This window comes from Pseudophryne corroboree, chromosome 5, assembly GCF_028390025.1.
Source record: "Pseudophryne corroboree isolate aPseCor3 chromosome 5, aPseCor3.hap2, whole genome shotgun sequence".
NCBI classification, from domain to species: Eukaryota; Metazoa; Chordata; class Amphibia; order Anura; family Myobatrachidae; genus Pseudophryne; species Pseudophryne corroboree.
In genome coordinates, this window is record NC_086448.1 from 441646963 (window position 1) to 441672044 (window position 25082).

Sequence of the window (25082 nt, forward strand, 5' to 3'; positions counted from 1 at the left end):
AAAGTATTGCCTGTCTGTTCTTCCTCCCCCAGGTCGTCTGATGTTCCACCTCCTCCATATCAAGATTTCACGGATGTGTTCAGTAAAGCTTCTGCTGATATCCTTCCTCCTCATAGAGAATGGGACTGCCCAATTGATCTCGTTCCAGGGAAGGTTCCACCTCGAGGCCGAACTTATCCGTTGTCTCTGCCTGAGACGCATTCTATGGAGGAATACATTAAAGAGAACCTAGCAAAGGGGTTCATTCGACCTTCTTCTTCCCCAGCCGGCGCAGGCTTCTTTTTTGTAAAAAAGAAAGATGGTGGTCTGCGGCCGTGCATCGACTACAGAGGTTTGAACGACATTACCATCAAGAACCGTTATCCTTTACCCCTGATTACTGAGCTCTTTGACAGAGTTAGCGGAGCTACCATCTTTACAAAGCTGGACTTGCGAGGTGCATACAATCTCATCCGGATCCGTGAGGGTGACGAGTGGAAGACCGCCTTTAACACCCGTGACGGACATTATGAGTACCTCGTCATGCCCTTCGGATTGAGCAATGCTCCAGCTGTCTTCCAGCATTTTGTCAATGAGATTTTCAGAGACATTCTATACCGTCATGTCGTGGTCTATCTAGACGATATCCTCATTTTTGCCAACGATTTAGAGGAACATCGTTTTTGGGTTAAAGAGGTTCTGTCCCGTCTCCGTGTCAATCATCTCTATTGCAAATTAGAAAAATGCGTCTTTGAAGTCAAGTCCATTCCGTTTCTAGGGTACATTGTGTCCGGTTCCGGACTAGAGATGGATCCTGAGAAACTACAAGCAATTCAGAATTGGCCGGTACCCTTAACCCTCAAAGGGGTCCAGAGGTTCTTAGGGTTCGCCAATTATTACCGAAAGTTTATACGAGACTTTTCCACCATTGTGGCGCCTATTACTGCTTTCACCAAGAAGGGTGCTAACCCGTCCAAGTGGTCTGAAGAAGCCATACAAGCTTTTCATCTTTTAAAACAGAGGTTCATCTCTGCGCCTGTCCTGAAACAGCCTGACATCGACTCTCCTTTCATCCTAGAGGTGGATGCCTCCTCCGTTGGAGTAGGAGCGGTGTTATCTCAGAGGGCTAAAGATGGCCATTTACATCCTTGCAGTTTCTTCTCCCGGAAGTTCTCCCCAGCTGAGCGCAACTATGCCATTGGCGACCAGGAGTTGCTAGCCATCAAGCTCGCTCTAGAAGAGTGGAGGTATCTGTTGGAGGGAGCTTCTCATTTAATCACCATACTTACAGACCACAAGAACCTTTTATACCTGAAGGGCGCACAATGTCTCAACCCTCGTCAGGCCAGATGGGCACTTTTCTTTTCCAGGTTCGACTTTAAACTCCAGTTCTGTCCGGGCTCTCAGAATCGCAAGGCCGATGCCCTTTCCCGCTCATGGGAGCAAGAAAATGAGTCAGAGTCTTCAGACAAGCATCCTATTATAAATCCGTTGGCATTCTCCACGGTAGGGATGGACTCTACGCCCCCATCAGGGAAAAGTTTTGTGAAGCCGATGCTAAGGAAGAAGCTCATGCATTGGGCCCATGCTTCCCGTTTTGCCGGACATACAGGTATCCAAAAAACCCTGGAGTTTATCTCTAGGTCCTATTGGTGGCCAACTCTGAAAAAGGACGTCTTGGAGTTTATTGCATCTTGCCCAAAGTGTGCCCAACATAAAGTATCCCGCCAGTCGCCTGCGGGGCAACTGGTTCCACTATCCGTTCCCCGTCGACCATGGACCCACTTGTCGATGGATTTCATTACAGACTTACCCATGTGTAACAAGTTCAATACCATCTGGGTGGTAGTTGACCGGTTCACCAAGATGGCACACTTCATTCCTCTCACCGGTCTTCCGTCAGCTTCCAAGTTGGCTCAAGTATTCATACAAGAGATCTTCCGACTCCACGGTCTTCCTGAAGAAATTATCTCAGATCGAGGAGTTCAATTCACAGCCAAATTCTGGCGAAGTTTATGTCAAGTCCTCCAAGTCAAGCTAAAGTTTTCCACGGCTTACCATCCTCAGACCAATGGTCAAACCGAGAGGGTGAATCAGGACTTGGAGGCCTTCCTCCGCATCTATGTGTCCTCCTCTCAAGATGACTGGGTTCAATTACTTCCCTGGGCCGAGTTCTGTCATAACAACCAGTATCATTCTTCATCTGCTTCAACACCATTCTTCACTAACTTTGGATTCCACCCTAAAGTTCCTGAGTTCCAACCGCTTCCAGCAACTTCTGTTCCCGCAGTGGATATCACCTTGCATCAGTTTGCCAATATCTGGAAGAGCGTACGATCAGCTCTGCTCAAGGCATCGTTCAGGTACAAGAAGTTTGCGGATAAGAAGCGTCGAGCAGTTCCTGCTCTCAAGGTGGGTGATCGGGTATGGTTATCCATGAAGAATTTGAGGTTAAGAGTTCCCAGTATGAAGTTTGCACCTCGCTATATCGGTCCTTTCAAGATTGAACAAGTCATCAATCCTGTTGCTTACAGACTCCAGTTGCCTCCCTTCTTAAAAATACCCAGGACATTCCATGTTTCCCTGTTGAAACCGCTGATCTTGAATCGGTTTCATTCCTCACTTCCTCCAACTCCGAAAGTCCAAACTCAACGAGGCGTTGAGTATGAAGTGGCCAAGATCCTGGACTCACGTCACCGTTACGGTCAACTACAATATCTTATTGACTGGAAGGGTTATGGTCCTGAGGAACGTTCATGGACCAATGCTTCTGATGTCCATGCTCCTGCCTTGGTCCGGAGATTCCATTCCAAGTTTCCTCAAAAGCCAAAGAAGTGTCCTGGGGCCACTCCTAAAGGGGGGGGGTGCTGTCACGATCCGGGTATCTGGACGCCATTTCTTACCCATCAGATGTCTCCTAAGGCTGGCTCAGCGCTCCAGGACCGGATCCCATCTGTTATCCTAATGTTCACATTCCTGCATCCTCTCCTGTCTCTCTGAGACGCTGTCACAGTAACGCCTTATTACATCTGGCATGGCGTCTCCCGCGGCCTCCGCCGCCGTCCCTGAGCTTCTGCATGCAGAGTGTCAGAGTGGCGATTACGTCAGCCGCGGCCTCCGCTGTGTCCGCGTGGTTGGATGTGCACTTGTCAGCCTGGCGTCTCCTGTCTCCAGTGGCCGGCGCCGCCATTACTGTTTTCATTACCACATGGATTACAAACCAAACTTCCCTCCAAGTGTCTGCATGGGCGCAGCCATCTTGGATTCTGTCAGCTGATCATTTCCTCCAATCTGTTGTCAGTATTGTTAATCTGCATAATTGCCTAGCCAATCCCTTCCTTGCTGCAGGTATAAATACACTGTGCCTGAGCAAGGAAGGCGTCAGTGCTTTGGTTGTCAAACCTAGTTCCTGTTTGTCTCTCTCCTGTGATTGTCTTCCAGGTTCCAGCTCCTGTCTCAAGACTTCCACCATAGAGACCCGCACCAGCATTCCACCTGCGGTGTAGCCTGACTCTCCAATCCATTGTGGACTCATCTGTTTCCAGCTACAACATTACCTGCTTCCAGCTCAGCTTCCAGCAGAGTACAGCTTCCCTTAAAGGGCCGGTGTCCTTTCTACACTTTACCACTCTCCACCGGTATTATTATTTCTCCGCTCTCAAGTTCTACATTTCAGTTCATATTTCATCGCTCCCAAGTTCATTTATTATTTAACTGGTTCCAGCCAGTATCCACTCCGTGCTAACAACAGTCTGGTTCCAGCCAGTATCCACAGCAGCTGTTTTACCTTCAGCAACCCAGCTTTTCCTGGAACACCAGCTGGCACAATCCTGGGTTATCTCCATTGCTACAGTCGGGCCTGGTAAGGACTTTCCATCTAGAAGATCATAAGAACTATCTCACACTACCAGTGCCCTGTGGCTCCTGCCATCCTGTAGTACCCAGGAACTGTATTTATTATTTGCTGACTTTTACGTTTTCTTTTACTGCTGCTGTGTTGCGGAGTTGTCATAATAAACATCATTGACTTTTATCTAAGTTGTCGTGGTCACGCCTTCGGGCAGTTATTATTCATGTTACTTACATGTCCAGGGGTCTGATACAACCTCCCAGGTTCCGGTACATCTCAGCCCCTACAACTGAGGCTGCCTCCCGTCAGCTCAGGCCCTCAGTTGTGACAGGTGGCTTTCACCTCGGAAATTGGCATCCTCTCAACAAAGCAGGCTTAAAGGCCGGTGGTAAGTAAATCACATAGACATGATATAACATCTTCACAGTCTACACATGTTTCAGATGAAGACTTGTCAGAGGATGAGGACTCATCGCACTTCGGGTCTGCATACAAAGAAGGGGAGGAAGGCCCCAGCTCAAAATACCTGCGGTAATTTGTGCTATGAAAGCCATTTTATCCTTAGAAGAGGCAGCAGAGCCTTGGTTTTAAAAATGAAGGCACCTGTCTTTAAACATCCCAAAAGACAGTTAGGACTGAGTTTCCTGGGTCAGATCAGCTGATCAGCCAGTCTTCAGTGGGAAATTATGCAAGAGGCTTGGGTTACGCCCAGTAAGAATTTAGAATTCCAAGGAAATGGAATTCCAATTATCATCTTCCAGCTGGGGAGTTAAAACGGGAGGTGGCTCCCAAAGTAGATACGCATGTCATTAGATTGGTGCAAAAATCTACATTTCTTCTGCCTTCAACATCAATAAATGATGTCCGGATAGGAGAGTCGATGGTTTTGACTTGGGCAATCATAAGACCAGACATGTCTTCAGCCTGGATGGTGTAAGCAGTGGCAGCCTGGGCTGATGCATTGGATGAGGACCTTTCAATGGCATCTAGAGAGCAAAAATCCCATATTGCAAATAGGCGGTGAAGCAGCCTTGGATATGGGTACAATTGTCTCTGTCATCAGCTTCACCAGTAACAGCTTGCAGTGCGGGTTGGCTACGTACATGGAAAACTGACTCAGAACCCAGGAAGGTTCTGGAGTCTTAACCTGTTTTACTGGAGATATTGTTTTTGGATAAAGAATATAACAGTAATTTGGAGTCAGAAGTAGATTCCAAGAAAGTGAATTTTCCTTCCACACACAAATTCAAGCCAAGATTTCCAGCTTTTTCGGAATCAAGGGAAAAGCAAAAGGAAAGGGTGATGACCCAATCCAATAAGTCTGGTAAGACTAAAAAGTATTGAGTTACCAGAGAACCAGCTTCCAAATCAGAAGATAAGCCATCAGCCTGATGGTGCGGGTCTCCATCTGGGGGAACCCAGGGTGGGAGGCCGATTTCTTCAGTTTGCACAGATCTGGCGCAGTCTACTACAGATGCATGGGTGCAAGAAGTGGTATCTCACGGTTATGCATTTGATTTCAGAAACACCCTCCTCAAAGGTTTTGTACCAGCCCGTTTTCCAGTGGAAACGAAGGCTAGGGCTTTGCAAGAGGCAGTTCAGAAGTTGCTTCAGTCTGGAGTGATTTTTCCAGTTCCTCCTGTACAATGAGAACAAGGTTTTTAGCCAATCTGTTTATAGTCCAGAAGCCAAATGGGACGTTCTGGCCCATACTCCATTTCAAAATGCTGAACAAGTAAATTTTGGTGCCTCGGTTTTCATATTGAGACTTTACTTCCATTATTTGGGCCAGGCAGCCGGAGGATGTTATCGTATACCTGAATATCCAGGATGCTTACCTACATTTTCCTATAGCACTGTCTTTTCAGTGATCTCTCAGGTTTGTTATCCTCCAGCATCGTTTTCAGTTTCAGGCCCTACCATTTGAACTGACCACAGCCCCCAGTGTTTTCACCAAAATTATGGTTGTAATGGCATCTTATCTCCTTTAGCAGGGGATAAGGATTTTTTCCATACCTCGACAAATTATTAATCCTGGCACAGTCTCAGGAATGGCCTCCGTGTCATCTGCAACAGACAATAGCTTGTTTACAGAGATATGAATATCTCATAAATTGGGCAAATTCGTCTCTGGTTCCGTCACGACGGATGACTCACTTGGGGGCTGTGTTAAAATGGGTATTCAGAGAGTTATTTTACCTCTGAACAAAATATCCAAAATTTATTTAAGGATTCAGGAGTTGCTACACAGTCAAACGATATCCATTTACGCGGTAATGCGTGTGATGGTTTGATGGTGTAGACATTTGACATGAATCCCACTACCTCCGCTACTTCTCTCCTTCTGCCTGTTCCCATCTTGCCCACCTTCTCAACCTCTCCCTCTAATCAGGCATGGTCCCCACTGCCTTCAAGCATGCTCTTGTCTCCCCTATTCTTAAAAAACCTACCCTTGATCCAAACACCCTCTCCAACTATCGACTCATCTGTCTCCTCCCTTTTGCCTCCAAACTCCTTGAGTGTATTGTCTATTATCACCTCACTGCATTTCTTTCCTCTCACTCACTGCTTGACCCATTTCAGTCTGGTTTCTGTTCTCTCCACTCCACTGAAACTGCCCTTACAAAAGTCTGCAATGACCTACATGCAGTCAAATCTAAGGGCCACTACTCTCTGCTTATTCTTCTTGACCTCTCTGCTGCTTATGACACTGTGGGCCACCCTCTCCTTCTGAAAATCCTTCACTCTCTTGGTCTGCGTGATACTGCCCACTCCTGGCTGTCCTCCTACCTCTCTGATCGTTCCTTCTCTGTCTCCTCTCATGACACTACCTCCCCCTCCACTTCCATTAACTGTTGGTGTCCCCCAAGGCTCTGTTTTTGGTCTTCTCCTTTTCTCTCTTGTCAAAGTCGAAAAATATCTTGATTCACATGCCTTGTACTAACCCCATGCGCATGCCCGCTGCGCATGCACCCGCTCTGCCGTGCGTGCGCATATTCGCACTTTGCGTAATGGAGCTTCTAAGGCCGTGCGCTTTGGCGCGTGGTATGCGCATTTACGGTAGAGTTTGTGAGCGTGTAGCGGGCGACTCAATCATAGCATATTTAACCCATATAGTGTGTTTTATAGTTAATGTTCCCCTAAACAATGTCAGCAAGTATGTTTAGTTTAAATGATTCGTGGACAGAGAGATTCCTCTTTGCATGATAGGAAGGGTCAGATAAAGGTTGAACGGTGGTGTCTAGTATCCAGGTGTAGAGTATTTTAATAGTAACATTTCAGTGTTGGCTAGGAAGAGATTGCTCGCTCCTGCGTATAGTTATGTACAAAAGTAGTTTATAGACATTTACTGTATTTGCTGTTCATTATCCATGCGGCGGGAACCCTGAGGATACCTCCCACCTGAGCAGTTGGAGAAAGACAAAGCCCACCTGTTCAAACCCACCTATGACCTTTTGTTATAATGCAGAGACACATTCCTGTGTCCAATGAACAATGAGATTATAGGGACCATTGTATCATTACTGTATGCTGTGTATATAAGGACCACCATTGCTGGGCCAGTCACTCACATTCTCTGAAAGGCTTTCTCATTGAATGCTGAGGGCTGGATCCAGGACCCGCTTGCGAATCATTCCCACGTATGTATTGTTCTCTGTAGCCATTTTGTTATCCTTTCTGTTTGCAATTTATTCTCATTCTATTTGCTCGTGTTTGCGATCGTTCGCTATTGTTCATATTATTCCTTGTTATTCTGTTTAGATTTTGATGTTAGTTTTGTAGTGTATAATCTGTACTGTTTTTCCCTTTTTACTCTAAGAATCATCCACAAAGGTGTTAGAGCCGGAGTGGTTTTTAAATCCAAACCAGGTCTTGTGTTTTCACTAGTTACTGTAAAGGGTTTTCTTAGCGTCTCAATCGCTCAAACAGCTTACATATTATCAAGGTTAATAAGCGTTACATCAATGTAGTATTACATTGCTAAGGTTTAGAGTATAAGCATACCCTTACTGTGTGTTGTTAACAAGGTTTACTGTGTGTCATTCTGTGAGAGTCTGCGCCGCTCGTGTCTCACTCGCACGGCGCAGTGTCCGCTACGCAGATAGCGTAGCATTACGGTACTCGGGACGCCTATAGCGTGCTCGATACTAAGCGTGAGTCCGTGAGCGTACATGTCGCTCGTGCGTCGCGCCCACGGCATAGCGTCTGCTACGCTAAGTGCGTACCCTTACGGTACTCAGTGCGCCAATAGCGTACTTAGTCCGTAAATAGTATATAGCTTATGTTTAAAGGTAATATTTGACATTATCACTCTCTATAAGTCCTCTTTAGGTGAACTCATTAATTCTTTTAACTTCCCCTCTATGCTGATGACACTCATGTACCTTTCCTCTCCTGATCTCTCCCTGGCTCTCCTCACTCGTACCTCCAACTATCTCTCTGCTATCTAAATTCAACATGTCTAAGACTGAGCTGATCATCTTCCCACCCTCCCGCACAACCTCACTTCCCACAATCTCATTATCCATTGATGGCACGACTATCTCCTCTAGCCCCCAAGTATGCTGTCTTGGCGTAATCCTTGACTCCTCCCTCTCCTTCAAACCACACATTCAGCACCTCTCACAAACCTGTCATTTTCATCTCAAAAACATTTTCAGGATCAGACCCTTTCTCACCCAGTATACCACCAAGACCATTATTCACTCACTGATTATTTCCAGACTGGGTTTCTGTAATCTCCTCCTAACTGGCCTCCCTGACAATTACCTCTCTCCACTCCAATCTATCCTCAATGCTGTTGCCCAGCTCATCTTCCTCACCAAACGCACTACGTCCACCTCCCCTCTCCTACAAGCCCTTCACTGGTTTCCCTTCCCTTTCAGAATCCAATTCAAACTTCTTACACTCACTTACAAAGCACTCACCCACTTCTCGCCCATTTACATATCTGAACTTATCTCCCTTTACTCTCCCACCCGTCCTCTTCGCTCTGCTAATGCACGCCGACTCTCCTGTCTTCTGATTACTTCCTCCCACTCCTATCTCAAAGATTTTTCACGTGCTGCTCCCTTTCTCTGGAATTCTTTACCTCTCCCCCTCAGAATCTCCACCTCCCTACAGAACTTCAAACGGGCTCTTAAGACCCATTTCTTTACCAAACCCAGCCAAATCTCATCCTAACCCTCTGTCCCATGCTCGGTCTACCCCATTTGTGCCACCCCTGTTTGTCTGCCCCTCCCCTTTAGAATGTAAGCTCTCACAAGTAGGGCCCTCTTCCCTCATGTGCTTATCCTTTTCTTACTTTAATAATCCTTAACTGCCCAAATCCTGCCGTTTTTTTGGCCACCTTGAAACTTATATCTGTCCTCTACTGGTGTAGTTATGCTTAGTTACCCTGTACTGGTCCTATATTGTCTTCAACTGTAAGTCACTGTTTTCCTGTTTAGATTATGTGCATATGTACTCTGTAATTGGGTGCCGTGGAACCCTTGTGGCACCATATAATTAAAGGATAATAATAATAATAATAATGATGGAGTATATTCAGTTACACTCGATACATCTGCAATGTCTGATCTTTTCCAAGTGGAATGGTTTGCATCAGACAATAAAATCGCAGATTATGGTCTTCCTATGGAAGTTAGGAGGTCAATAGCCTGGTGGTTAGACATCCTATCTGGACAAAGGGAGACTCCTTTGAATATCCGTTTGGGAAACTCTGACAATGGATGTCAGCCTGCAGGGCTGGGAAGCAGTGTCAGGAAGGAGTTGTGTCCAGCGGCACTGGACCAAGGAAGAAAGTTACCTGCCAATAAATATATTGGAACTTTGAGCCGGGTGGTATTCATGTGACCGACGGTCGGAAGACCGACGGTCACATGACCTCCTCCAGCATCCCGACCCCCACTATCCCCATGGTCGGCATGCCGACCAACAGGGACTATTTCCACTCGTGGGTGTCCACGACACCCATAGAGTGGGAATAGAACCCGTGGCGACCGTAGGTCGCCACCGAGCCCGCAGCATGGCGAGCGCAGCGAGCCTGCAAGGAGCTTGCTGCACTCGCCCCTCCCCGCCGGGATCCCGGCGTCGGTATGCTGCCGGGATCCCGGCGTCGGTAAGCTGACCGGCGGTCAGGAGACCGCCGGTCAGCCATACTACACCCCTTTGAGCCATATATATGGCATTTATTCAGGCAAAGAACATCCTTCAGGGGAAACCAGTTTGAATCCACTTGGACATTGCAATGGCAGTAGCATACCTCATCCATCTGGGAGGAATTTGCAACCAACACACAATGAAGAAGGTAAGTCACACATTAAGGTGGGCAGAACTTCATTATTCAGCATTGTCCGCAGTATTCATTCCGGGAGTCCTAAACTGGGAAGCAGATTTTCTAAGTAGACACGAACATTCATGCACGAATAGGTTTACACCCCAAGGTCTTACAAACTCTGATAGACAATGGGGGTTACCGGAGATAGATCTCATGGTGTCCCGTCAGAACAACAAAAGTTTCCGCATACGGGTCAAGAACAAAGGATCTTAGAGTGACCTTTGTGGATGATCTGTCAACTTTCGTCTGGCTCTTGTGTTTCCACCAATCGCTCTGTGATCCAGGGTGATGCGAAAGGTAAGACAAGGTAAGAGTGCCGTGATATAAATAGCTCCAGCTTGGTCCAGAAGACATTGGTACACGGATCTGCAGAGGATGTTGATGGATGCTCCATTCCTATTTCCTCAAAGTCCAGTTGTACTGTCTCAGGGTCCTGGTTATCACAAATAACTGGATCGACTGTCTTTGGTGACGTGGCTCTTGAGACTTCCATCCTGAAGACAAGAGGATTCTCACAACAGGTATTTCAAATTATGCTCAGAGCATTTATCACCATATATAGCAAGCCTATATTTTATGGTGCAGTGGTCAAAAATTTGATCCTAGGTTTTCAGAGTTTCCAGAGTCTTGGCATTCCTTTAAGCAAGAATGCATAAAGTGGCTTCCTTGAGAGAGTACAAGTGTCAGCATTGACTGTATGGTTGAAAATAAGGAGGGAAAAAGAAAGACTCTGTGCTAGGGTACTCTTTATGAAAAAATGAGACAATTAAAATTAACCTTTATTTAGGATCATATAAGATATAGTGTGACAATCAAGATCAAGTATTTTTAAATAAAAATATAAATACCAGAATTGTATAAGATTAATTAACAGTAAATACTGCCAAGGTGAAAATTTATTATATATAGTCACAGGAGTGGCTTAACATATGTCCACTAACAGTGAGTGGATAGCCAAAGTCTCCTATGGTGATATCCCGTAGGTTAATCTGAGCACCAACAGATTGAAAGATTTGTTGCCTAATGTGGTGTGGATCCACCTTCTGTATAGATGTCTAACAGTGGTGTCACCATAGGCATTTTAATGCAGCAGATTAGACAAGAGTGTATAATCCGCTGAGTTGATAGGAAATTGGTGATGACCAACAGATAGTGGTTTAAGTCATGAAGAGGTGGTGTTGAGACACAGCAAGTTTGTGGGAAAGTACACCTGTAAAACTTGGGAGGGTCGTTCTGTTAGTTCTAATGAAAGAAGAAAAAAGGGAAATAAGGTTGAAGATTAAGGGAATGTTCCTGCTGCTTTCCAACCAAGTTTACTGCACCTGGTGTTCCTTAGCAGTCTCCCAAACAAGTACTGACCAGGACTTCCAGAGGTTAGCTTCCAAGTTCAGACGATATTAGGCGTCTCCTGTGGAGTATTGCCGTAAACAGGTGGATGAGTGAGTACTAATTCCTGATAAACAGAGATGTGCTTCTGCTGTCCAGAGCTGGGGCTTCCGCAGAAATTGGTCATCACCACCGTGGTGAGAAGAACTGGATGAGAGAGCACATGGGCACAGATGTGCAGGAGTGTAAGGAAAGAAAATAATAGTAATAAATGCCAATATGGCATGAATTGGGTATATAAGAAAAAGAACAGAGAAGAATTATTGCTTTATAAATCTGTACATATAGGCCAGATACAGCTGATAGGAATCAGTCAAATATAATCAATTATTAGCAAGATTTATAATCCAAAAAAGGACACACTATTCCAAAAAATGAAAGTCTATATTGCTGTTCAGGCTCAGCCTCGCCTGTAGATTTGCCCAAGGGGCAGATCATCTGTTGAAAAGCAATCTCTTGGAAAAAAGGGGACAAATGTGTCAAAACAACCTATTATGTGTCAGGAGTTAATTGTTTATTTATAGTAAATCAGGCTAAATAGAGTGCCTCAGTTTGTCCTAAGAGCAACTCATCTGTTCAAACACAGTATAGGCATAATTTGCAGCTCAAAAGAACAGGGAAGAATGATTGCTTTATAAATTTGTACATATCGGTCAAATGCAGCTGATAGGAATCAGTCAAATACAATTAATTATTAGCAAGATTTACAATCCAAAAAAAGACACACTGTTCCATGTGGTAGACAATGAAAATATATATTGCTGTTCAGGCTCAGCCTCGCCTGTAGATTTGCCCTAAGGGCAGATCATCTGTTGAAAAGCAATCTCTTGAAAAAAAAAAAGAGACAAATGTGTCAAAACAACCTATTTTTGTTTCAGGCTATACAGAGTGTGTCAATTTGTCCAAAGAGCAACTCATCTGTTCAAACACAGTGTAGGCATAATTTGCAGTATGAAAAAGACAGTCTCTTTTGAAAAAAGAGACATATATGTCAGAATAAACACATTATAGGCATAGTTTGCACAAGCATTGAAAAGCAATCTCTTAGAAAAAAGACATATATGTCAAAACAAACTATTAAGGATTTAAAATAAGTGGTGCACAAATAGTTATCAAAGTAAGCAGTTAATACTGATATAAATTTGGTCCAAGTGGGCGCTTACATGACCGGGATATCACCAGAGAGATAAGGGCTGCGCACAGTCTATTGATTTATTTCTCACACATATGAATAATAATAAATATGTGTTAGGGTCTCCTGCCCTGTGCTGCCACGTCGTCATGGCAACCGGGAGACAAGTGCTAGTGGAGTAACCTGAGCGCAGCTGATACTCCGGTTCGGGTCTTTTGCTGTGCAGTGGTTATAGGCTCTGTGCACGGCAGGGGATCCGGTGCTGGTTTTTGTGCTCACAGTCTGTGAGGTCTGAGTGGGGCGTGGACAGCACCTGCTTTATAAGGCCTCTTTTCAGGGTAAGCAGATGCTGCTGAATCTTTGTTGGTTAGTCAGTTCATGAAAGTTAGCCAGTACTGTGTAGCTTTGTATTTGTTTGTTGCTTACTGCAAATAGGCCTGGGGATTTGGTATTACACTCTGCCAATCCAGACCTAGCAGTAAGACTGGAGTCAGTCGTTTAGCTTGCTGGGGTTCTGTTACTACTCTGTGAACTTAGCAAGTTTGCGGCTGTATTCTAAGACTTGCCTGTCTAATCCTGTCTCACTGTGCTAGGTGTCAGGGGTCAGTTTAGTGGCAGTAAGCTAAAACCTGTGCACTGCAAGTGAGAAATAGGATTGTGGAGACTCTCCTTGTGTCTATCATTCCATCTCTGACCAAGGAGTTTACTGCCACACCCGTTGGTAACCCTTTAGGGTTTTGCTGTTGCCCTTAGCAACAGCATTTCGGGTTCTCTACGTATTAAAACACAACATCTTGCTTTTTCCATCTGTGCAGTTCTAATACAAGGGAGATACCCAGTTCCTTAGCCTCTGGGCTTCTCTGTTCCCTTTGTGTGTATTTTGTTACCCTATTACCTTCTGTGTATGTTATGTCATATTCCCCAGTTTGTCTGTGAGTCCATTTGTTTTGCATAACAGTTCAAACACCAGTACATTCCTGCAGACACTGGAGTGCATAACAGTTCTGACACCAGTACTTTCCTGCAGGCACTGGTGTGCATAACAATATGGTCTTAAATTTACATCCACATTTAGTAAAGATAATATAAGTTTCTTGGACATTGCGCTATCAGTTGAGGGAGATAGACTAAAAACTGCCACATATATAAAACAAGTGGATCAAAATAGATATCTGAATTATGGAAGTTCACATGCAAAAAGTTGGAAGGATAATGTCACGATCCGGGTATCTGGACGCCATTACTTGCCTTTCAGATGTCTCCTGAGGCTGGCTCAGCGTTCCAAGGCCGGATCTCATCTGTGTCCACATACTGCATATCCCTCCTGTCACGCTGAGACGCTGTCACAGCGGCGCCATGTTTGAATCCTGCATGGCGTCTCCTGTCCTCCGCCGCCACTCTTGTGTTATAAGTGCAGGTTGTCAGTGTGGTGTTCCATGCCTGCCGCGGCCTCCGCTGTCATCCACGAGTCTCAGCACACATCTGTCAGTCTGGCGTCTCCTGTCCTCTGTGGCCGGCGCCGCCATTGCAGTTATGTTTCCACATGGTTTCCCAAGCCAGTTTTCCCTCTAAGTTCTAACATGGGCGCAGCCATGTTGGATCTAATCACATGCTTCAGTTCCTCCAATCCACTGCCTGGAAATCTGCATAATTGCCCAGCCAATACCTGCATTGCTGCAGGTATAAGTATCCTGTGCCTCGGCCAGGAAATTGTCAGTGCTTTGTTTGTCATACCTTGTTCCAGTCTCTCTCCTGTGGTTGTGTTTCCAGGTTCCAGCTCCTGTCTCCAGGATCCACTAAAGAGACCCGCACCTGCCTACCATCCTGCGGTGCAGCCTGACTCTGCAGTCCTCCGTGGCTGATCCAGTTTCCAGCTTCCAGCTATTTCATCTGCTTCCAGCAGTATCCACTACCACCGGTAATCATCCTTCAACTCCTCTGTTTCCACGCTCCCTAGCATCTTACTATATTCACTCCGTGTTTCATCACCTGGCTGGTTCCACCCAGCATTCATTCAGTGACTTTATCATCTGGCTGATTCCATTCCGCATCCACTCCGTGTCTTACCACCTGGCTGGTTCCATCCAGCAATTACAACAGCTGATTCAAGTTACCAGCTTCATCTGTTCCATCTACTGGCATGTTCCTTGGATATCTTCACTACTACAGCCAGGCCTGGTAAGGTTATTCCATCTAAGGACTTTAACAACTGTTCTTAACCTACCAGTGTCCTGTGAAACCATTTCATGGTCAGAGTGCTCCAGGAATCATATTATTTATCATTGCCATTTTTATTATTTGCTGTCTGTTGTTACACGGAGTTTGTCAATAAACTTTTAATTTACTTTTACCTGGTTGTCATGGTCACACCTTCGGGTTTCCTTTTAACACTTACATGTCCAGGGGTCTGATTAAACCTCCCCGGTTTAAGTTCCTCTCAGCCCCTACAACTGAGGCTTCCTCCTGTCAGCTAAAACCCTCAGTTGTGACAGTAAGCACTGACCATATGAATCCAGCCGGAGACCAGGATCAAGCGGCCAGGCCGATGCAAGAACTGGCAGCCCGACATGAACATCAGGAGGCTGCACAAGGCCACATCATCCGCTGTCTCCAGGATCTCTCTACGCGGCTGGACGGGATTCAAACGACCCTCCGTGGACCTGGCACGTCCGGTGCATCCACAACAGTGACACCAGCTGTAACCCCACCCACCTTACCCATTTCCATTCCACGTCTTCATCTCCCAACGCCAGCAAAATTTGACGGATCTCCAAGGTTCTGCAGGGGATTTCTTAACCAATGCGAAATCCACTTTGAGCTTCAGCATGGCAATTTCCCCAGTGACTGTACTAAAATTGCCTATATCATTTCCCTTCTCAGCGGCTCAGCCCTTGACTGGGCATCACCTTTATGGGAGAAGTCTGATCCCCTGCTGTCCTCCTATACGGACTTTGCGGCAACATTCAGGCGCATCTTCGACGAGCCAGGCCGGGTAACCTCTGCTTCATCTGAGATTTTCCGTTTACGCCAGGGAACACGTACTGTGGGACAGTATCTCATACAGTTCAAAATCCTGGCATCCGAACTGGCATGGAACGACGAGGCCCTGTATGCTGCATTCTGGCATGGCTTATCAGAACGCATCAAGGATGAGTTAGCTGCCAGAGACTTGCACTCTAAGTTGGATGAGCTAATTTCTCTTTGCACGAAGGTTGATCTACGTTTCAGAGAGAGAGCAACCGAGCGAGGAAGATCGTCTGCTCCAAAATCTTCTGCTCCTCCTCTTCGTCAACCGTCTTCATCCAAGGATGAGCCCATGCAAATTGGCCATTCCCGTCTATCTCCCGCTGAGCGCCGAAGACGTCTCTCTGAGTCTCTCTGTCTCTATTGTGCAGCTCCGTCTCACATTATCAATGCCTGTCCCAAACGTCCGGGAAACTCCAAATCCTAGCTCGCCAAGGAGAGGGCCGGCTAGGAGTAATGATCTCCTCTCCATCTTCTCATGATTGTAATCTCCCAGTCTCGCTCCAAATTGCTCAACGTTACAGGAACATCATTGCCCTCCTTGATTCCGGAGCAGCTGGGAATTTCATAACCGAAGCTTCTGTTAAACGGTGGTCCCTACTCACCGAGAGACTTCCTTCGTCCATCTCCTTAACTGCAGTAGATGGCAGCAAGATTTTTGACGCAGTTATTTCTCTAAGGACTCTACCAGTTCGTCTGAGAGTGGGAGTTCTTCATGCAGAATTTATTTCCTTCCTAGTGATTCCAAGAGCCACACATCCAGTGGTTTTGGGCCTTCCATGGCTCCGTCTCCACAATCCGTCGATTGACTGGACGACTACGCAAATACTAGCATGGGGTCCCTCCTGTGCAAAGACTTGTTTGTCCAAAGTGCTTCCTGTTTGTTCTTCTTTCCCCAGGTCGTCTGATGTTCCACCTCCTCCATATCAAGACTACACAGACGTGTTCAGTAAAGCTTCTGCTGATATCCTTCCTCCTCGTAGAGAATGGGACTGCCCAATTGATCTCATTCCAGGGAAGGTTCCACCTCGAGGCCGAACTTACCCGTTGTCTCTGCCTGAGACGCACTCCATGGAGGAGTACATCAAAGAGAACCTGGCGAAAGGTTTTATCCGACCTTCTTCTTCTCCAGCTGGCGCAGGCTTCTTCTTCGTTAAGAAGAAAGACGGTGGTCTGCGACCGTGCATCGATTACAGAGGTCTGAACGACATTACCGTCAAGAACCGGTATCCTTTACCTTTGATTACAGAGCTCTTCGATAGAGTCAGCGGAGCAACCATCTTTACAAAGTTGGATTTGAGGGGTGCCTACAATCTCATCCGGATCCGTGAGGGTGACGAGTGGAAGACCGCCTTTAACACCCGTGATGGACATTATGAGTACCTCGTCATGCCCTTCGGATTGAGCAATGCTCCAGCTGTCTTCCAGCATTTCGTGAATGAGATCTTCAGAGACATCTTATACCGCCATGTCGTGGTTTATTTAGATGATATCCTCATCTTTGCCAATAATCTAGAGGAACATCGTTTCTGGGTAAAGGAGGTTCTGTCCCGTCTCCGTGTCAATCATCTCTATTGCAAATTGGAGAAATGTGTCTTTGAAGTTAAATCCATTCCGTTTCTAGGTTACATTGTGTCCGGTTCCGGACTAGAGCTGGATCCTGAGAAACTACAAGCAATCCAGAATTGGTCTATACCCTTAACCCTCAAAGGGGTCAAGAGGTTCTTAGGGTTCGCCAATTATTACAGAAAGTTCATACGAGACTTTTCCACCATTGTGGTGCCTATCACTGCATTAACCAAGAAGGGTGCATGAAATTTGCTCCTCGTTACATTGGTCCTTTTAAAATTTAACAAGTCATCAATCCTGTTGCTTACAGACTCCAGTTACCTCCCTTCTTGAAAATACCCAGGACATTCCATGTTTCCCTGTTGAAACCGCTGATCCTGAATCGGTTTCATTCTGCACTTCCTCCAGCTCCTAAAGTTCAGACTCAACGGGGAGTCGAGTATGAGGTGGCCAAGATTCTGGACTCACGTTTCCGTTACGGTCAGTTGCAGTATCTTATTGACTAGAAGGGCTATGGTCCTGAAGAACGCTCTTGAACCAATGCGTCTGATGTCCATGCTCCTGCCTTGGTCCGGAATTTCCACTCAAAGTTTCCTTTAAAACCTAAGAAGTGTCCTGGGGCCACTCCTAAAGGGGGGGGTGCTGTCACGATCCGGGTATCTGGACGCCATTACTTGCCTTTCAGATGTCTCCTGAGGCTGGCTCAGCGTTCCAAGGCCGGATCTCATCTGTGTCCACATACTGCATATCCCTCCTGTCACGCTGAGACGCTGTCACCGCGGCACCATGTTTGAATCCTGCATGGCGTCTCCTGTCCTCCGCGGCCTCCGCCGTCGCTCTTGTGTTATAAGTGCAGGTTGTCAGTGTGGTGTTCCATGCCTGCTGCGGCCTCCGCTGTCATCCTTGAGTCTCAGCACACATCTGTCAGTCTGGCGTCTCCTGTCCTCTCTGGCCGGCGCCGCCATTGCAGTTATGTTTCCACATGGTTTCCCAAGCCAGTTTTCCCTCCAAGTTCTAACATGGGCGCAGCCATGTTGGATCTAATCACATGCTTCAGTTCCTCCAATCCACTGCCTGGAAATCTGCATAATTGCCCAGCCAATACCTGCATTGCTGCAGGTATAAGTATCCTGTGCCTGGGCCAGGAAATTGTCAGTGCTTTGTTTGTCATACCTTGTTCCAGTCTCTCTCCTGTGGTTGTGTTTCCAGGTTCCAGCTCCTGTCTCCAGCATCCACTAAAGAGACCCGCACCTGCCTACCATCCTGCGGTGTAGCCTGACTCTGCAGTCCTCCGTGGCTGATCCAGTTTCCAGCTTCCAGCTATTTCATCTGCTTCCAGCAGTATCCACTACCACCGGTAATCATCCTTCAACTCCTCTGTTTCCACGCTCCCTAGCATCTTACTATATTCACTCCGTGTTTCATCACCTGGCTGGTTCCACCCAGCATTCATTCAGTGACTTTATCATCTGGCTGATTCCATTCCGCATCCACTCCGTGTCTTACCACCTGGCTGGTTCCATCCAGCAATTACAACAGCTGATTCAAGTTACCAGCTTCATCTGTTCCATCTACTGGCATGTTCCTTGGATATCTTCACTACTACAGCCAGGCCTGGTAAGGTTATTCCATCTAAGGACTTTAACAACTGTTCTTAACCTACCAGTGTCCTGTGAAACCATTTCATGGTCAGAGTGCTCCAGGAATCATATTATTTATCATTGCCATTTTTATTATTTGCTGTCTGTTGTTACACGGAGTTTGTCAATAAACTTTTAATTTACTTTTACCTGGTTGTCATGGTCACACCTTCGGGTTTCCTTTTAACACTTACATGTCCAGGGGTCTGATTAAACCTCCCCGGTTTAAGTTCCTCTCAGCCCCTACAACTGAGGCTTCCTCCTGTCAGCTAAAACCCTCAGTTGTGACAGATAATATTCCAAAGGGACAGCTGATTAGACTGAAGCGGAATTGCTCAACAGAAGAAGCATTTGAAGAACAGGCTCAAACTATGATTGAATCATTTTTAGAACAGGGTTATCCAGGGAGTATTATACAAAGCTCTATGAATGATGTTAGAAAACTAGATAGAGGGAAACTTTTATCCTTAGAACGGAAAAATAAAAGGGACGTTGAAACAACTAGTTTGGAGGAGGGAAGATCAGCCCTCTTCACGACAAAGTATAACAGTTGCGCCTATGAAATAAAAAGAATTATTAAGAAAAATTCAGAACTTCTTAAAATGGATAGAGTTTTAAAGGATGCGGTAGATCTAAGTGGCACAATAATTTTCAGAAAATCTGAAAATTTAAAATCAAAATTAGTTTCTAGCCACTTTGAACGTAGATACGAACAACCCATAGTGGAGAATACCTGGCTTCCTGTTAGACCCCCAGGGTTTCATAGGTGTGGAAAAACGGCATGTAATACATGTAAACATGCAAATAAAAAATAAGTAAACTTCACATCTAATCAGAGTGGAGAAGTTTTTCAAATTAAACAATTTATTAACTGTAGGTCCACTTATGTTGTATACATTGTGCAGTGTGGCTGTGGAAAGCAATATGTAGGTCATACTACACGTACACTGAATATAAGATTTATGGAACATTGGAGGAACATTAATAAAGGGATTAAAACACATCCTCTCTCCAGCCACACTGCACACTGTTCTTACTCCACACTTAATGACATAAAAATCAAAGGAATTGAACAGATAAAATCTACTAATAGAGGGGGGGATAGGTTTGGCCAAATATGTCGACGGGAAGCATTCTGGATTTTTCGGCTAAATACTATGTTCTCAAATGGACTTAACGATACAGTGGAACTTAACAACATATAGTATAACATCATGAAAGTAAGATCCATTGGGAAGATAAAAATTCTGGGATAAATATAATCAGTAGAAAGAGTCCCTTAAACGATATAAATAATATATACATATATCTTTATTGTCTTTTTGAGATTTGACTTAGGTAATATCGGATGTTTATCCGAGTCATCGGAAAAGATAAAATAGAATAATAAAAGATAATGGAAATAAAAGTAATAAGGATTATACATATGTTGGGGGTAGTATCTGTTATAAGTGAATACCTCTGGATAAAGAATAAGTGGGATCTATATTATATAGACAAAAAATTGATGGATTGAGGATCCTTTGTATAGGGGGTTACAACATGGATAAGTTACAAAAGTATCTGACTTTTATTCTGCATTTTGGGAATGGAAGATCAGATATAAAGAATAGAAGATGGTGGGGAATTTATATATATAAAATCAATTTCTCCATATGGAGAAATAGTAGTTACAAATCTTGGAGGGTGTATGTATATATATTTAGAAGTAGTTTTTAGTTTCCTTTTTCTCCTAGATGAAACTTATGGGTAAATGCTGAATGAGATCTACTGGCATACAGATATAAATCTGTGATATTTAAAATTAATTAAATTAATTAGAATATATAAATAGTAAATTTTTGAAAAAAATAAATAAATCAATAAATATAAATACAATAAAATACTAGTAGGGGTTATAAACAACATTATAAAGAAGTGTGTCTCAAAATATAGATATAAATAAAGGATATAAATTGTGATTGGTTAATTAGTAAATAATAAACAGTACTAATATGAACAATGGTTTATTAATGGTATATCTATAGGATTAAATGTAATGAATGGATCAGTGCAATATATAAAATAGGTTACCCAGGTATTTAATATAAAATTGAGTGATTAAAATATATATGTAGTAGTTATAAAACTGTCTATAAGAGGTGATTCCGGTTATATCAACCTGCTTTTATAATGAAAGGATATATATGATAATGATGAGTCGTTGTTATAAATGTAAATAAGGTCTGAAATCATCGATCTCAATACAGCTGTGTAATAGAGATCAAGTCTATCTAAAAACGGACTCAGGTGCTGGCTTTGATCCAGGTCGAGTGAGGTTGGATATATGGTAATAGCAATGAGAACGAGACCTGGAACGCAGCGGGTGTGCGCATGCGCGCACCGCAAAAATTTGAAATAAAAAGAGCTCCGGGACACCCTGGACATATACTAACAGATGAAGCCGCCGATGGTGATGTGAGGCAGAGAAACGCGTTTTAGCAGCATCAGCAGACACACAGAACCGTTATCCTTGTAAGCCCTGCAACCAACGTGGAACTGGATTTGGACCTCCAGATTTGGCTCAACTAAACGGAATTTAGCTACCAGAGCCGGGAGTTCTATTGACCAGCGTAAATTCTCCACGGACATTAAGAAGGGTAAAGTTGATGCATAAAAACTGCATAAAAACTACATACATGGCCATGGGGTGGTCTTTTGTTTGCCGGCGGTCGGGCTCCCGGCGCTCAGTATACCGGCGCCGGGAGCCCGACAGCCGGCATACCGACACTTATTTTCCCTCGTGGGGGTCCACGACCCCCATAGAGGGAGAATAAAATAGTGTGGCGCGTGCCCGTAGCGTGGCTTGCGCAGCGAGCCCGCAAGGGGCTCATTTGTGCTCGCCAAGCTGTCGGTAAGCCGGCGGTCGGGCTCCCGGCGCCGGGATGCTGGTCGCCGGGAGCCCGACCGCCGGCCAGCCGTGGGTGAACCCATGGCCATGTGTTAACACTATATGTGCAACTGACTTTTTCTACGCTGAGGGATAATTGAAACACCTTAGCAACGTGCACGCTGTTAAATTTCAATCTTTGGGTCAAAGACTCCAACGTATTTCAGCTTATTCTACTGATTAAAACCTGGTGCCAGAACGGTAAAAAAAAATCCATATATCACGTTAAAAAAACCTCAGATTGTGGACATTATAATGTTATTTTAAAAGCATATAAGAAGGAGTGATATGGTGTTATAATAAGAATAATTGGAAACCTTGTATGTGTTTTCGTTTAGTATAATTAGCTACATAGATAGCAGAGTCATTGTGTTGCAGGGAGTTGATAGCTTTTCTGTTCCACAGAGACTGAATCGATACAATTGTGTTTAGAATAAAGGTAACAAATAATTGCCAACAGTCTCTAGGGACCAGAAAAGAGGGTCATGTACATGGTTTATTATATGGATAAAAGAATGTGTTTTTAATTGTATTGCTGATTTTATATTTCTTGAATATTATTTTATTCTTTGGTATTAAAAAACTTTGAAGTTTAAATAATAAAAATATATTTCATATATATATATACAGAGTGTCAGCGCTTTCAAATTTTCTTCCTTCTTGTTTGTTCCTTAAGGGTTGAGTATCCCTTAATTATATGAAGGCAGCGGCAATTCTGTTTATATAAAAACTGGGTATTTGGTTAGCGCCGGGAAAATTTCCTTTCTGGTCAGTACTTGTTTGGGAGACTGCTAAGGAACACCAGGTGAAGTAAACTTGGTGTTGACACAAGTGTCTCCTTTCTCCTTAATTGTACTTGACTGATTCCTATCAGCTGTATTTGGCCTATGTGTACAGATTTATAAGGCAATCATTCTTCCCTGTTCTTTTGAGCTGCAAATTATGCCTATACTGTGTTTGAACAGATGAGTTGCTCTTAGGACAAACTGAGGCACTCTATTTAGCCTGATTTACTATAAATAAACAATTAACTCCTGACACATAATAGGTTGTTTTGACACATTTGTCCCCTTTTCTCTAACGTCCTAAGTGGATGCTGGGGACTCCGTAAGGACCATGGGGAATAGCGGCTCCGCAGGAGACTGGGCACAAAAGTAAAGCTTTAGAACTACCTGGTGTGCACTGGCTCCTCCCCCCATGACCCTCCTCCAAGCCTCAGTTAGATTTTTGTGCCCGAACGAGAAGGGTGCACACTAGGTGGCTCTCCTGAGCTGCTTAGTGAAAAGTTTAGTTTTAGGTTTTTTATTTTCAGTGAGACCTGCTGGCAACAGGCTCACTGCATCGAGGGACTAAGGGGAGAAGAAGCGAACTCACCTGCGTGCAGAGTGGATTGGGCTTCTTAGGCTACTGGACATTAGCTCCAGAGGGACGATCACAGGCCCAGCCATGGATGGGTCCCAGAGCCGCGCCGCCGGCCCCCTTACAGAGCCAGAAGACAGAAGAGGTCCGGAAAATCGGCGGCAGAAGACGTCCTGTCTTCAACAAGGTAGCGCACAGCACTGCAGCTGTGCGCCATTGCTCTCAGCACACTTCACACTCCGGTCACTGAGGGTGCAGGGCGCTGGGGGGGGGGCGCCCTGAGACGCAATAAAAACACCTTGGATGGCAAAAAATGCATCACATATAGCTCCTGGGCTATATGGATGCATTTAACCCCTGCCAGAATACATAGAAAAACGGGAGATAAGGCAGCCGATAAGGGGGCGGAGCCTATCTCCTCAGCACACTGGCGCCATTTTCCCTCACAGCTCCGTTGGAGGGAAGCTCCCTGGCTCTCCCCTGCAGTCACTACACTACAGAAAGGGTTAAAAAAGAGAGGGGGGGGCACTAATTACGCGCAGTATTAAAGATACAGCAGCTATAAGGGGAAAAACACTTATATAAGGTTATCCCTATATATATATAGCGCTCTGGTGTGTGCTGGCAAACTCTCCCTCTGTCTCCCCAAAGAGCTAGTGGGGTCCTGTCCTCTATCAGAGCATTCCCTGTGTGTGTGCTGTATGTCGGTACGTTTGTGTCGACATGTATGAGGAGAAAAATGATGTGGAGACGGAGCAGATTGCCTGTAATAGTGATGTCACCCCCTAGGGGGTCGACACCTGAGTGGATGAACTGTTGGAAGGAATTACGTGACAGTGTCAGCTCTGTATAAAAGACAGTGGTTGACATGAGACAGCCGGCTACTCAGCTTGTGCCTGTCCAGACGTCTCATAGGCCGTCAGGGGCTCTAAAGCGCCCATTACCTCTGATGGCAGATATAGACGCCGACACGGATACTGACTCCAGTGTCGACGGTGAAGAGACAAATGTGACTTCCAGTAGGGCCACACGTTACATGATGGAGGCAATGAAAAATGTTTTACACATTTCTGATAATACGAGTACCACCAAAAAGGGGTATTATGTTCGGTGAGGAAAAACTACCTGTTGTTTTCCTGAATCTGAGAAATTAAATGAGGTGTGTGATGATGCGTGGGTTTCCCCCGATAACTGATAATTTCTAAAATGTTATTGGCATTATATCCTTTCCCGCCAGAGGTTAGGGTGCGTTGGGAAACACCCCCTAGGGTGGATAAAGCGCTCACACGCTTGTAAGGGCTCTACCCTCTCCTAAGATGGCCGCCCTTAAGGATCCTGCTGATAGAAAGCAGGAGGGTATCCTAAAATGTATTTACACACATACTGGTGTTATACTGCGACCAGCAATCGCCTCAGCCTGGATGTGCAGTGCTGGGTTGGCGTGGTCGGATTCCCTGACTGAAAATATTGATACCCTAGATAGGGACAGTATATTTTTGCCTATAGAGCATTGGAAAGATGCATTTCTATATATGCGTGATGCACAGCGGAATATTTGCCGACTGGCATCAAGTCTAAGTGCGTTGTCCATTTCTACCAGTAGAGGGTTATGGACACGACAGTGGTCAGGTGATGCGGATTTCAAACGGCATTTGGAAGTATTGCCTTATTAAGGGGAGGAGTTATTTGGGGTCGGTCTTTCAGACCTGGTGGCCACGGCAACAGCTGGGAAATCCACGTTTGTACCCCAGGTCGCCTCTCAACATGAGAAGACGCCGTATTATCAGGCGCAGTCTTTTTGTGGACAAGCGGGCAAAAGGTTCCTCATTTCTGCCCCGTGACAGAGGGAGAGGAAAAAGGCTGCAGAAATCAGC